Source organism: Sorex araneus, chromosome 2 (genome assembly GCF_027595985.1).
Source record: "Sorex araneus isolate mSorAra2 chromosome 2, mSorAra2.pri, whole genome shotgun sequence".
NCBI lineage: Eukaryota > Metazoa > Chordata > Mammalia > Eulipotyphla > Soricidae > Sorex > Sorex araneus.
This window is the reverse complement of record NC_073303.1, coordinates 85,622,197-85,636,322: the sequence shown is the minus strand read 5'-3', so window position 1 is coordinate 85,636,322 and position 14,126 is coordinate 85,622,197.

Sequence of the window (14,126 nt, the reverse complement as noted above, 5' to 3'; positions counted from 1 at the left end):
ATATATATATATATGTATATATATAGTTATATATATAGTTATATCTATATATATAGTTGTATATGTGTGTGTGTATGCTTGTTTTCCAGTTATGTGTCTAACTCAGAGAATGTTAGATGCGTCTAGACACCCCAGTGCCTTTTTCATTTGTCTTGGGATAGAGCTCTCTCAGGGGCCCTGCTATGAAGGGTGGGTGGGTCAGCTCAGCATGGGGGGTGATTGGGAGCCATGGGGGCCTCATCTGGGTGCTGTGAGAATAAGGTATGTGGTGCCTGGGATCAAACCTGAGCTGTAGTGGGTGCATCCAATGAGCAAACCTAGTCCCTTGAGTTATCTCTCTAGCCCTGGGTGGAGGTGTCTTCTTCTATTTTTATTTATTAACTTAAAATGATTTGTAGCTATGACAGTAATATGGTTCCAATAGTGTACTTGTTAAGACTCTGGCGTACAAAATTACTGTACCTATTGCACCATCACCAGAGTGAGACACACACACATACACACACACACAGAGGCATGTACATGCATGCACGCATGCACGTATACAACTGTCTTTATGTGACCTCTAGTGCACCTCTTGCCCCTCCCCCATGCACTTGGTCACTTCAGCTCTGTCGTCAGTGTGCAAGGGTTTGTTTTCATTGGCCCCCTCTCCTCCCTTGCTTTGTTTCTATGTATTCCACATTCAAACGAGATCATTCAGCATGTGTCCTCCTCCTGCTGACTTGTTTGGCTTAACCTGACACCCTCTAGTTGCATCTGAGTTGAAGCCAGAGGCATGCTCTCCTGGTTCCTGGTAGCCTGGTAGTAGGGAAGCCTCTTTTAAGGGGTTGGACTTGCCTGTGGCCCCCTGCATAGTCTCCATAGGACCACCCAGCACCCCTGCCTTGTGGGTATTACTTGGAGCTCAGGTTAGGGTATACTGTATGCTGGCACCCCAGGTGGGGATGCCAGGAGCCCAGAGAGTGACTTGGCTCCTTTAAGAGTCAGGCCAAGTTCCAGGCGTCCCCTGGCTCCCAGGTCCAGCCTCAGCGGGCAGCAGAGCCCAGCTGTCAGTAGGCTCCACCCGGCCTGCCTGTGTTTCCACAGACGGTCAGATGGTAACCTCACCCAGCTCCCCAACAGGATGCAGTTACGCAGCTGCAGCCCAGATGACCTCATCCAGCTCCAATGAGGCAAGAGCCAGGCAGAAGCAGAGTGGCCCCAGCCTCTCATGCGGAGCCAAGGAGAAGCCGCCCTCCAGCCGGGCGCAGGCATCGGCCAGAGGACTCAGAGAACGGACTCTCTGCCAGGGGCTGACTCCTAAGTCTGGTGGACTGTCTTCCAGGGCGTGGGGTGGAGAGGAGCCTGTGCAGACACCTAGCGAGTCACACCGGGGAGCAGCATACCTCAGGAGATGGGCACCCCTTGACAGTGGCCCCTGACTGGGGCTTAGGCAGAGGCATGGCCCTTCCTCCCCGAGCACTCAGGAGGGCACTTGGCAGGTGTGGGCGCTGGACAGGATGAGGAAGGCAGAGAGGCACGTGTTCTTGGAGCCGGGGGTGGGGATGTCATTAGATGTTGTTTTCTTTAAATATTGTTGCAGGCTCTTGGAATTATCTTTGCTTGCCCCCCCCTCCCCAAAATATTGTGTGAGATGACTAGGGACAAAAAATAAATTACCTTTGCCATAGGCTGCTGGGTTTATTAGCTTCTCTCAAGCTCGCCACCACGGAAAGGACGGCCTGACCTGCAGTGATCTCCTCCTTCCAACCGGCTCTTTTTCCTAGGTAACAAGAGCTCCACTATTTGCGATTGGTGCATTTAACAGCTTAACCCTTCGAGGTACTCCAGAACTCTGCTTCCTTTCTGCAATTTCTTTTGGGGAGAGTGTCCTGTTGGGGAGGGCATTCAACCTTTTAAGAGGACTCATTTGATGTTATACATATCATGGCATGTATTTAAAAAAAATAAAACAGACTAAAGAAGTGACCTAGGGAATAAAAGTGGAAGAAATAATGCAAAAAATTAAACAGCACTTGAGGTGAAGAATTGATTTGCATAAGGTGCACACAATGAACAAATCTTTTGAAGAGGAGGAGGAGGGATGGGGGAATCATTTTAGGGAGTCTGTGTTAGCAAACACGGTCTCCCCCTGACTACAGGCAGCTCTCGATTAGCAACACAGGACCCATTGCTCTCTTCCTTTAAATGCCTGACAAAACCAGTTATTAAAGGTGGGAGCTGAGTCTTCTAGGGAGGCAGGCAAACACTGGGCTATAATGAGCAAAGGAGCAGAGGTCATAGTTTCGATGGGGTGTTTGCTATTTCCTTCCAGTCATTCACTTGACATATTCTTTCTTATTAGCAAGCCTGGAGCAGAACTGGAGAGCATTCAAATAGATTCCGCCCCCCCACCCCAAATCTGGACTTCAGGACACACCTTCCACACACACACACACACACACGGAGGCATAACCCCCCCTTTCCACCCTAGATGAAATGGCCTCCCAGTCTTTCTGGAGTCACCTGGGCTGCCGGGCAAATGATTTTTCAGAGCAAAGCAAGCAAGCAAGCAAGCAAGCAAGCAAGCAAGCAAGCAAGCAAGCAAGCAAGCAAGCAAGCAAGCACAGTGGAGAACTGGAAGCTGTAGATTGAAACAATTATGGGCCTGTGTGCATCTCAGCCTCCTGCTGCACCGACCAAGCAAGATGGTGTAATATGTGCATTTTACATATCAATGGCAGAGGAGGCTGTTTCCAGATGGCTGTACCTATTTCAAAGCCACCTTTTTATGCAGAAGGAAGACTGTGTGACCTCCCTCCAAGTAAATGTGTTTTGTAAAGCCCTGGGATTGAATGCGTAAAAAATGATCGTGGGCTATATTTCATGTCCAGTCCAACGTGTTGTGCGTGCACAGCTGTTCGGGGTTGGCATGTGGTAGCATATTAAAAGGAAGATTACCATTCCCCATTTTCTTCCTCCTTCTGAAGGCTTGATATGCATATACGAAACTTGTGAAAAAAAAATTAGGCATAATGAGACAAGGAAGCCCATCTCAAGGCACTAGCCGGTGCACATCTGGAGTTTGTAGCATTCTAGAGATAGTTACTTATTCCCAGGAGCCCGCGCCGGAAAGGGAATGGTCGCCCGGTATCCATGGTGAGCTTCCCTATCGCACCGTGCCAGGTGTGCCTCTGTGTTATTTCTTGGAAAGGCTGTCCTCTGAGGGGGTGGGGAGGGAGAACAGGAGACAGGAGACAAGGGGGAAAACAGAAGGGAGGTAATTAGGCGCCACCTTGCCCAGTGGAGCCAGCTCGGGCGTCTGCAATCAGGAACGGGGATTGGAAGGACGCCGGTGGGGTCAGATGGTGCCTGTAGAGCCTTCGCAGAGCCTGCCAGCTCTGTGCTCATTTCTAAGGGGACAGGATCAGGACAGAGAAGCCCTGGGGTCAGAAAAGCGTCAGAGGTGACGATATGCCAAGGCTTGTGACTTGCCTCCTACGTATGGAGTGTAATATTGCTTTCTCAGTAACTGAAATTTTACCATCTTTTTTCTTTGTTAAGGAATGGGTTTGACTGTTTTGTTTCATTGTTGTTTGGGGGCCACAGTCAACCATGCTCAGCATTTATTATCCCTGGCTCTGTGCTCAGAGATCTGTTCTGGTGAGCTTTGGGGGACTATATGGGATGCCAGGGATCCGACTCGAGCCAGCCATGTGCATGGCATGAGGAAATGCCTACCCACTTTACTATCTCTCCAGACCCTTAAGTTGGAAATGTTGGTGGAGGGGCGGACGAGAGAGATAGTACTGGGCAGGGGTTCGGGGTTTGGTTACGGTGCTTGCCTTGCATGCAGCTGACCCTAGTTCAACGCCCAGTACCACATACAGTCTCCTGAGCACTGCCAGGAGTGACACCCGAGTATAGAGCAGGAGTGAGCCCTGTATAGTGCTCCTCATACCCCCTACCACCAAATTACTCCCCCTTGCTGCGCCCTAAGTGGAAATGGGAAGTGTTTCAAACCTCACAGGCAGTTATTTAGAAAATGGCTGCGAGGACTTGCCTTTTACTGGATAGCAGACTGGCTGGCTTCATAGTCCCATCGAATATGAAAGTGAGCTGGTAGATGCTGGCCCTGTCTTAGGGGACGAGGTAAGTTAAAAGTGGCTCCGAGGGCCAGGAGATAGTATGTGATGAGGGTCCCTGCTAGGTGTGCTCTAACCTGGGTCTGATTCCTGGCGCCTCATGACATCCTGAGCATTGCTGGATGCAGCCTCAGAGGCTCCTGAGCACTTCCTGTTGTGGCCCTGGAGACCCCCAGTGCCGGCGTGTTCTGGGTATCCTCGGGGCAGCGTCCCCTAAGCAGCATTTGCTTCCTCTGACCCTTGGACTGGACCACCAGCCGGTGTGGACAAGAGAATCGCCAGTGGGGCCCTGGGGACCTGGGAACACCACTTGGGAGGTCCACAAAAGAAAGAAAAGGGGGAAAAAAAAAAGAAAGTGGGCCTGAGAAGTTTCCCAGAGAGAAATTTTATTCTAGTTTCATAGGTTCATGATTTTTTTTTTCCTTTCTCTTTTCCTTTCTCCCTTTCTCTTTTGTGAGCTGCGAGACGGTGAAGTTCCAGATGCTCTGTGTAAAGCAATGCCCCACAGGGGAAAGTCAGGGAGGGGAAGTGTGAGGTCCAGCTTGCGGCCACCCTAAAAAAAGGGTTATAAACAGCAGCTGTTTCTATTGTGCGTGCCAAGTGCTGCCTATTAGTTTAGGTCTCCCAACTCCTTGTTTCTTTCTCTTAAACCAGATGTGACCGAGCCGGAGCCTGTCAGAGCAGAGGTGGACAGCAGATGGTGGGAATCAGGGGAGAGGAAGCTTGAGGGGCTTCTGGGGGGGGGGCTGTGGGGTTCGGCTGGAGAAGGCGCTCTGCTCTTTCTCAGGTGCTCCTTCTTCCGCCGTCTCTGTGACAGAGCTGTTGTTTCCCACTCGCCCCAGCCCTCATTCTCCAGAGTTGGCAGCTCAGGCAAAGCGCGGGGAGGGGAAGTCTGACTTCCTGGTTTGCGAGCTCAGATGTGGGCAGGTGCAGGCAAGGGCGCTGGAGGAGAACAGAGGCTGCCACGGGGAGACCCAGAGCACAGGGCGGCTCGGCGGCAGCCCCGCCTGGAGCGCAGGCGGAGAGTAAACAGAAGCAGCCCAGGCCGCTGGGACAATGCAGACGTGGGGTGATGAAACACGAGGACGCGGGCAGGAAAAGACGAGGATGTTTCTCTCCGCCGCACCTGGCAAGGGTTGGCCAATTCCCCGGTGGCCGGGAGCTGGCGTCAACCTCAGAGCATTTAGTGCCAGTTAATTGTGTGTTCGCTGTTGAAGGAACTGTGGCTCAGAGATTCTGAGGGCCATCTGAGTTCTCCTTCTCCTTTCTTTTTTGTGAGGCAGAGGAAGAAGTCTCCTAAATGGTGCTCAGGGGACACGGGGAGCCGCTCTCAGCCAGATTTGATCAATTGTGCCAGCAGTTTCAGTTCTTGTACCTGGCGATGTGGCGCTGCTCAGGCCACCAAGCGCTGGGGACCACCAGGGAGACCCTAACTGTGCTCAGAGGTTATGTGGTACCAGGCTTGAACCTGAATCAAAAGCGCAAGCGCCCTAACCTTTGGACTACCTCTATCCTCCTCCTTTCTTTAATCTCCCAAGTTGGAGACATGTTTGAGATATGAATCCAAAGAGCAGTTGGGAATAACTTGTTTGCTAGTTAGCAGAGCCATGAGTTGAAAGCATGGGATGGGACATTGGCTATGCTCTCCTTCTTACCAAGCATATTCCTCTCCCTCCTTGAGGGATGTAGGCCAGACAAATGGACCCACGGGCCTTAGCTTCTGTCTTTGGTCTTCTACTTGAAGAGGCTGTTCTGGTGACAAGAATCCTTGCAAGTTCTATTTTTTGAGGTGCTCATTTGTGTTTCCAACACTATTTCCATTACATTGCATTTGATGACTTTTTCAGAATGACACAGTGGTGCATTGTCATCTGCAGCTATTAAAAGCGAGATGAGTGTAGCGGTTCTGTAAGCCCCAAGTATGTAACCAATGTGTTTTTCTATGGTGTGACATAGTCATTCCAATTTCTTCCAGAGAAAGTCTTGCACACATCATTTGGGAACAAATACATGTAAAAATGTTCCTCATGTCATTGTGTGTGTGAGTATGTGTGTGTGTGTGTGTGTGTGTGTGTGTGTGTGTGTGTGTGTGTGTGTGTCTGTCTGTTTGTCTGTTTGTAACCCAGGAGTTGAGGTAACATTAGATACCCATCTCTGGGGAAAAGATAGATCAAATCAATAGAAATTTATGGTGAAATATCATGTAGTGGTTGAAATAGTGGATGACTATAATAGTGTTTTTTTTTTTAAAGTATGGAGGGCTGGGGAAATAGTATAAGGATAAAGGTGCTTGCCTTGCACATGGCTAACCTCAGCTCAGTTCTTGGCACTGAATCTGGTCTACTGTAACACCAGGAGTGATTCCTGAGCACAGAGCCAGGGGTCAGCTCTGAGTACTGTTGAGTACTTTCGAGTATTTTCCTCACCAAAAGAGGAAAAGAAAAACAACAAGACCTGTAGTATAGCACCATTTTAATACAGTTAAAGAAAAGCAAATACACACAGGCACTCTGTTATTAAGATCCTTAGTTTTCCAAGGGCAAATTTTGAATATATTAGACTAGATGTCTATTGGGTGAGGAGAGAGAAATGAGACAGGTCATGGGGATCAGGATAAGGGAGATAATTTAAATAAGATGAAATAAGGGCAAAACTTTGTTCAACTTAGTGTAATGATATGCCACCAATTGAAGGAATAATTAACTTAACTCGATTTAAATTTCTAGTTGTAAAAGATCTCTCTTATGACCAGAAAGACTGTACAGGGGTTTGCATTGCTGGGACTGACCCTTGAGCACAGAGCAGGAATAAGCCCCATATACCACTAGGTAGGCTTCAACCCCTCCACAAAAATTCTCTCTCTCTTATTGATTTAACTATCTCTACAATACCCAGTTGGTATGGTAAGAGGTACTATATAAATGCATAAATGCATATATAATTCTACCATCAACAATCAATCAAGTCCTGTGCTTGGTATGGCGGGGCATGCAGAAACAAATTGCATTTGTTGTTATGTCCTTAAACAAATTGTCCTTGTTGTTATGCAGCCAGAAAATCATATGAAAAAAATGGTGCACAATTCAAAACAGTTTATAATATAGGTCCCAACTCGGTGACACATTCCTGTATAAGTAGCATGAGATTAAAAAAAAGAATGCAATTTGTGAGGAGTGGTGTAAATTTTTAATCAGAGAAAATTTAATGAAGAAGCAACTCTCTACCCAGCACTGAAGGATGGCATGACTCCGCTGAGGGAGGGAGGCCTGGTGCTACCAGTGAGATCACAACAGGAGCAATCAAGAATGTTACAACAGCTATACCAAATAAAAATGTTCTACACCGCAAATGGTAGTATGGTTACAATAAAGACACTTTCCTGATGGAAGTAAAATAAAATACACCATACACTTGACAAATGACTAACATCAGTGTTATGTAAAGTACTAGAAGAAAGCAAACAAAACACCAAAAAAAAAAAAAACCCATAAAAACAAAAAACACTGCCCCAAACCAAAAAATCTACAAAACCCAATAACAAAAAATTCAAATTGTAACATCAAAAATTGGGGAGAGAAGCTAAACAGATGTTATCAAGGAAATGATCAACTGGCATATGAAAACATGTTCATCATCATCATTTATTATCAGAAAAATGCAACTCAAGGTGACAATGAGATATCACCATGGTAAAAATGATCTATACCAAAACTTTCAGAAAAATCCATTGCTCGTGGGGTATAGTGAAGAAGGATCCCTCTTTCACTGTTGGTTGGACTGTCATCTGGTTCAGTCTGTATAGAAAACAGCATGAAGACTTCTAAAAAAAAATTAAGGTGATAATTCTCATATGACCCAGCAATTCTATTCTTTTGTATCTCATCCAACAGTACAAAAATAGTGATTTAAAAGGACATATGCACACCTACACTCATCATAGCATTATTTCCAATAGCCAAGATCCAGAAACAACTCAAATGTCCAAATACATATGAGCCAATAAATAAATGATAGATATTTACAGTGGTAACTCTCCCCTGTAAGAAAAGATGAGTGAAATGAGTCAGAAAGAGAGGAACAGACATAGAAAGATTGTACTCGTCTGTGGAATGTAAAGTAACAGACTGGGAGACTAACACGCAAGAATAGTAGAGATAACGACTAGGAGGTTTACTCCATGGTTTGGAAGCCAGCCTCAAATGCTGGGGGAAAAGCTCAGATAGAGAAGGAAACACCAAGTAAAGGGTGTTTGGAGGACCTGCTTGGTGAATGTAGACTATAGAACACAATGTACACATCAAACACAATGGCCACTCGATGCCTCTATTGCAAACTACAACACCCAAAAGGAAAGAAAGAACAAAAAGAAATGCTATGCAAGGGAAGAGGGATAGAGTGGGAGTGGTGGGAGGGATACTGGGGTCATTGGTGGTGGAGAATGGGCACTGGTGGAGGGATGGGTACTCGATCATTGTATGACTGAAACACAAGCAAGAAAGTTTATAAGTATGTAGCTGTAAGTATGTAACTCAGGTTCAATTTTCGATATCCCAAATTGTCCCCTGAGCACTTCCAGGAGTAATTTCTGAAGTAAAAAGCAAGGACTAACTTATGAGCATTGCCAGGTATGGCCCCAAACACACAAACAAAATAAAACATAGTTTCCCAAAGATATGACATTGATTTATTCTAAAATATCCTTTTTTTTTTCGGTTTTTGGGTCACACCCAGTGATGCACAGGGGTTACTCCTGGCTCATGCACTCAGGAATTACTCCTGGCAGTGCTCGGGGGACCATATGGGATGCTAGGATTCGAACCCAGGTCGGTCGTGTGCAAGGCATGCGCCCTACCCACTGTGCTATTGCTCCAGCCCCTCTAAAATATCCTCTTAAGTAGTAAATACTTTTAGCTATCCATAAACTATGAGATATCTTTAATGGCTAAATAATTTGTCAAATATTATTGGAAATTTATATAGGATTATTTTCATTCATATTTGTTTTGCAATATTGGGTTTCAAGTTTGATGTCTGACTATAATACCCTTTCAATAACCTATTATAAAAATCTAAAAAAAAAGAAAAGATGAATTTGTTTTTCCTTTTGCTAGATGTAGAATAGAGGAAGATGTGAGTATGTTAAGCAAATAAGTCAGAGGGAGAGTCCATTGATGGATGATCTCACTCGTCGGTATATAAAAAAACAAGCAAAGGGAATGGACAATGAAAACAAACCTTGGACTTGACAAAAGAACCAAGGTTCCCAAGGTGGGGATCACTGTCACTGTCATGCCGTTGCTCATCTATTTGCTCGAGCGGGAACCAGTAACGTATCCATTGTGAGACTTGTTGTTACTGTTTTTGGCATATCGAATATGCCACGGGTAGCTTGCCAGGCTCTGCCGTGCAGGTGAGATACTCTCGATAGCTTGCTGGGATCTCCGAGAGGGGCAGAGGAATCGAACCCAGGTTGGCCACATGTAAGGTGAATGCCCTACCGCTATGCTATATCACTCCAGCCCAAGGTGGGGACATTTATTTTAATAAAGAATGCTGTGTCAGGTTTGGATCCATGGTGCTAATTTTCATGTTAAGTGGGAAGTTTCACTTTACAATTCAAGCCAATTGTAATATAATTATAAATATGGTTTTACTGGGGGAGTCCATATTGCAACTCACGTGAATAAAATTCAATGAGCAGTTAGGCTGAAGGGAGAAGACACAGACCAGTAAGAACTGATGTGATGTCTTCCTCCCTCATACCATGAACATTTCCTATAGTCACCTTCCTAATGGTGTTCGTATTGTAATTGCAATAAGAAGAATATTCAGAATGTGTCATTCAAAGCAGACTCATGTAGTTAACTATGCATATTTTTTCATTCCAATTAGTGCTTCCAACTCCACCCCTCTAACATTTCTTCCCCTTTGTTGTTGGAATAACTAGGGTGGTGGTGGTGGGGGGGGGTAGAGCAATACACAACCAGGTGCTATGAATGACACATTTTGCTCACATTGTATTACTGGAGGTCTCTTGAGGTTGTTTTGGGACTCACATACTAGTATTGCAGTGATCAAGTTTGTAGCATGTAGAGAGCAGGAAGAATGAAAATCTTGACCTCATGGCAGCTGCTCAGTGAAGCCACTAAAATATCTGTCACATCTCCAAATAACTTTGATCTGTCTGGAACTTGGCTATTCACCACAATAGCCAATAGTCACATATGACTCTCTGGTTTTTTTTTATTTGATATTCATTTAAAAATTAAAAAAATTTTTTTTAATTGAATCACCATGAAAAAAGTTACAAAGCTTTCAGGTTCAAGTCTCAGTCACTCAAAGATCAGACACCCATCCCTTCACCAGTGCACATGTTCCACCACTACGAACCCCAGTATATGCGCCCTCCCACCCTACCACCTGTGTGGCTAATGATCTTCGCTTTCTTCTCTCTATACTTTGAATACATTCAACATTTCAACAGAAAACTATTATTATTTAGAATTTTCCCCAACATTCAACCTGCTGAAAAGATATCACTTGATAATTTGTTTTCCATTGTTGAGAATGAAGAATATATGAGTTTTGGATTTCTGGTATTTTAGCTCAGTTCACAGTGCGGCTGCTCCGGATCTCATCTGGGCAGAGAGCATGCCGGCAACACCCCCATCCCAAGATCTCCTGCGCACCACGTCACTGCAAACTTGTACCTCTGGGTAGTGGGTTCTAGAAGATCGTGGTCGCCACGTGGTGCCACCACCACTGCTGCAACGACCCAGCCAAAAGAATCGGTCGAGAGAGAAAAACCTTTCCCTTCCCGGGGCGGCATGGGGTTGTAGTTCAGTTCACAGTCTAGATGCCTTTCTATAGGAAGCTGCTGGGTGCCAAAAGTGGCTAGTAGTCCTCCAGGATCATAGTCTTTAAGGAGCAGAGGAGCTGTTTAGTGTGCGGCAGCTCCAGATCTTGTCTGGGCAGATGTGACTCTTTGGTTCTTATTTCAAGCAGCAAATAAACTAATGGAATAAATTTGAACATTATTTAATTTTAACTTTTGCATCTACCTATAATAGTTGATAGCTTTGGGAAAAAATTTAAATGTGCTTGGAACAGCTGTGGTATGTGGAAAAGTTTTCAACCACAAATTAAATTTTTTAAAAAGATAGCTTAAATTATTTGTGAAAAATTAATAATCAAAATGAGATGGGTTGTAAGTAAAAAATGTCACAGTGACCGGAGCTATAGCACAGCAGGTAGGGCATTTGCTTTGCACATGGCCGACCCAGGTTCGATCCTTGGCACCCCATATGGTCCCCCAGGCACTGCCGGGAGCAATTCCTGAGTGCGGAGCCAGGAGTAACCCCTGAGCATCGCTGGGTGTGACCCAAAAAGAAAAAAAAAAGTTGCAGTGAATCTCAAAGATATAGTATGGAAAAATCTTACAAAATATCACGACTGATTCTATGTTGATTTTATGTTGAAATAGTATTTTTGGTTAAATAAAGTATATTGATAAAGTGAACTAATTTTTGTTTTCAGCTTTTACTTTTTTTTTTTTAATTCAAGGACAACTTTCCTTCCCCTTTTTTTTGCTCGCTTCTGCTTCTTGTAATGCAGGGGCAATGTGCTGAAAATCATATATATATATATATATATATATATATTTTTTTTTTTTTTTGCTTTTTTTTGGGGTCATAACCGGCGGTGCACAGGGATTATTCCTGGCTCTGCACTCAGGAATTACCCCTGGCGGTGCTCAAGGGACCATATGGGATGCTGGGAATCAAACCCCGGGTCGGCTGCATGCAAGGCAAACGCCCTACCCGCTGTGCTATCGCTCCAGCCCCCTGAAAATCATGTTTTTATTTTAAGGTTTAGATCATGCAGTTAGTTAGGTTTTGTTTTAATTTTTTTAAATTAGGTACTTTGACTTGTAACGCTGTTAATAGTAATGTTTCAGGCATACCATGTTGCTATACTACATAAGGTTCACATTGTCTTTCTGCTGAAAGGCACAACTGTGGATTACATTTACGGTGTTTGTTTATTTATTTGATTTCCTATGCATCTATCACCCCCTGACTCTAAGTCAGTGCTCCGGATCTTCTCTTGAGATGTACCTTTGCACTTGACTTTCTGGAAAAGTCTTTTCTGGAGGCCTTGATGAGCTCTGCCTGGACTGGCTGCTGCCCTTCTGATACTTTCATTCACTGACAATCTGAGAATTCCCTTTATTGTTCCCTGAGTTGAAGCCTATCTTACGGATCTCGTTTTCTTTCTTTTTGGTTTGGTCCTTTGTTAAATAATATGCACACTTTTTGTAGATTTCTTAAAAAACAAACTGTATTGAAGGGTCAGGTATTTCTGTGTTCGAAATTTTCTTCATTCTGAACATGCCCTTGACTGATTATTTGATTGGAGAGATAAGTTCAGGATAGAGACGATTTTATTTTTCACAATTTGAAAGGCATTGTCCTATTGTTTTCAGTCTCTGTGTCAGTGTTGAAAAATTCGATGACAGTTGATTTCTTGCTCAGGGCTTTCTCCTGGCTCTATGCTCAGTGATCACTCCTGATGGGTTTTGGAGGACCATGATTTATGTTTAAGACAAAATGAACATTCACCAAATTCACCTGTTTCTGTAAAGCCATGTAGGCAACTGTTGGATGCTGCTGCCAAAGATCTATCCCTGTTGAGCAAACTACCTCAAACTCTGAGGCATAGAATAATCATTTTATTTTTCTCATGCCATCAGGGGCAGGGATTTTTTGGAAGGTAGCTTGTCTGAGTGGATGTCTTAATCCATGACTCCAGCTGGTACCACTGAGGTGGAGGGTGACTTCTATGCTGGATTCTCACTCCCATAATCATCCTTGCTCTGCCACACACACACACACACACACACACACACACACACACACACACACACACACACACACACATGAACAAAAAAACCCCCATATGTCTCATTCTCCAAGACTCATAAAAAGTTGATTTATGTTTATTTATTCAAAATAAAGGATAAAACTAAAGAACAGACTCCCGGAACTGCAGAGGGTAAAGCCATGTGGAAGGGATGTCTTCCCTTTCTTTCCATGTTCTTTTTGGGTAGTACCTTCCCTGTTCACCTAGCAACCCTTGACAAGTTCACTAATCTGGAAGCACTCTAAATCTCATTGTTTGTTTATTTTTTGATGGGTGGTTGTGCAGCATCAGGCACTGCTCAGAACATACTCCTTCCTGGCTCTGTGCTTACTCCTTGCAGTACTCATGGGACCATATACCGTGCCAGAGATCAAACCTGGGATGGCCACACGCAAAGGCCAATGCCTTAATCCCATTACTGTTTCTTTGGCCCAGAATTCCACTGATTAAAACATGTTTCTAGAGGCCAGGGAGGGTTCTATGGGAGAACACCTGCTTTGTGAGCATAATCCCTACACCACTCACATGCCCAAACATGATTCCTGAGGAAAGGCACTGAACAGCTGAGATCATTGGCATCAGAACACAGTGTGCAACGGGTGTGAGCACTGCAACCAAGTGCGCATACTCTCCAGTCATTGCAATACAACAGCAGCAGCAGCAGCAACAATAAAAAAGAAGGGTCGAGAAAAATAAAAGATAGCTTTTCTTAGAACCCAGTGTTTTTTTTTTTGCTTTTTTGGGTCACACCTGCCGTTGCACAGAGGTTACTCCTGGCTCATGTACTCAGGAATTACTCCTGGCGGTTCTTGGGGAACCACATGGGATGCTGGGAATCAAACCCGGGTTGACCAAATGCAAGACAAACACCTTACCCCTATGCTATCACTCCAGCCCCAGAACCCAGTCTTAACTGTCCAGCCCTACTCACTTCTAAGAAGCATGTGGCTAGTGAGCATGCAGTAAGAACCAGGAGGTCAGGCACTTCTTTACACTCAGACTCATTTTTTCTATATCAAACAGTCCAAGATCCTGAAAACCAGTTTCTAAATATAGCAATTTTTAAAAATCTCAACC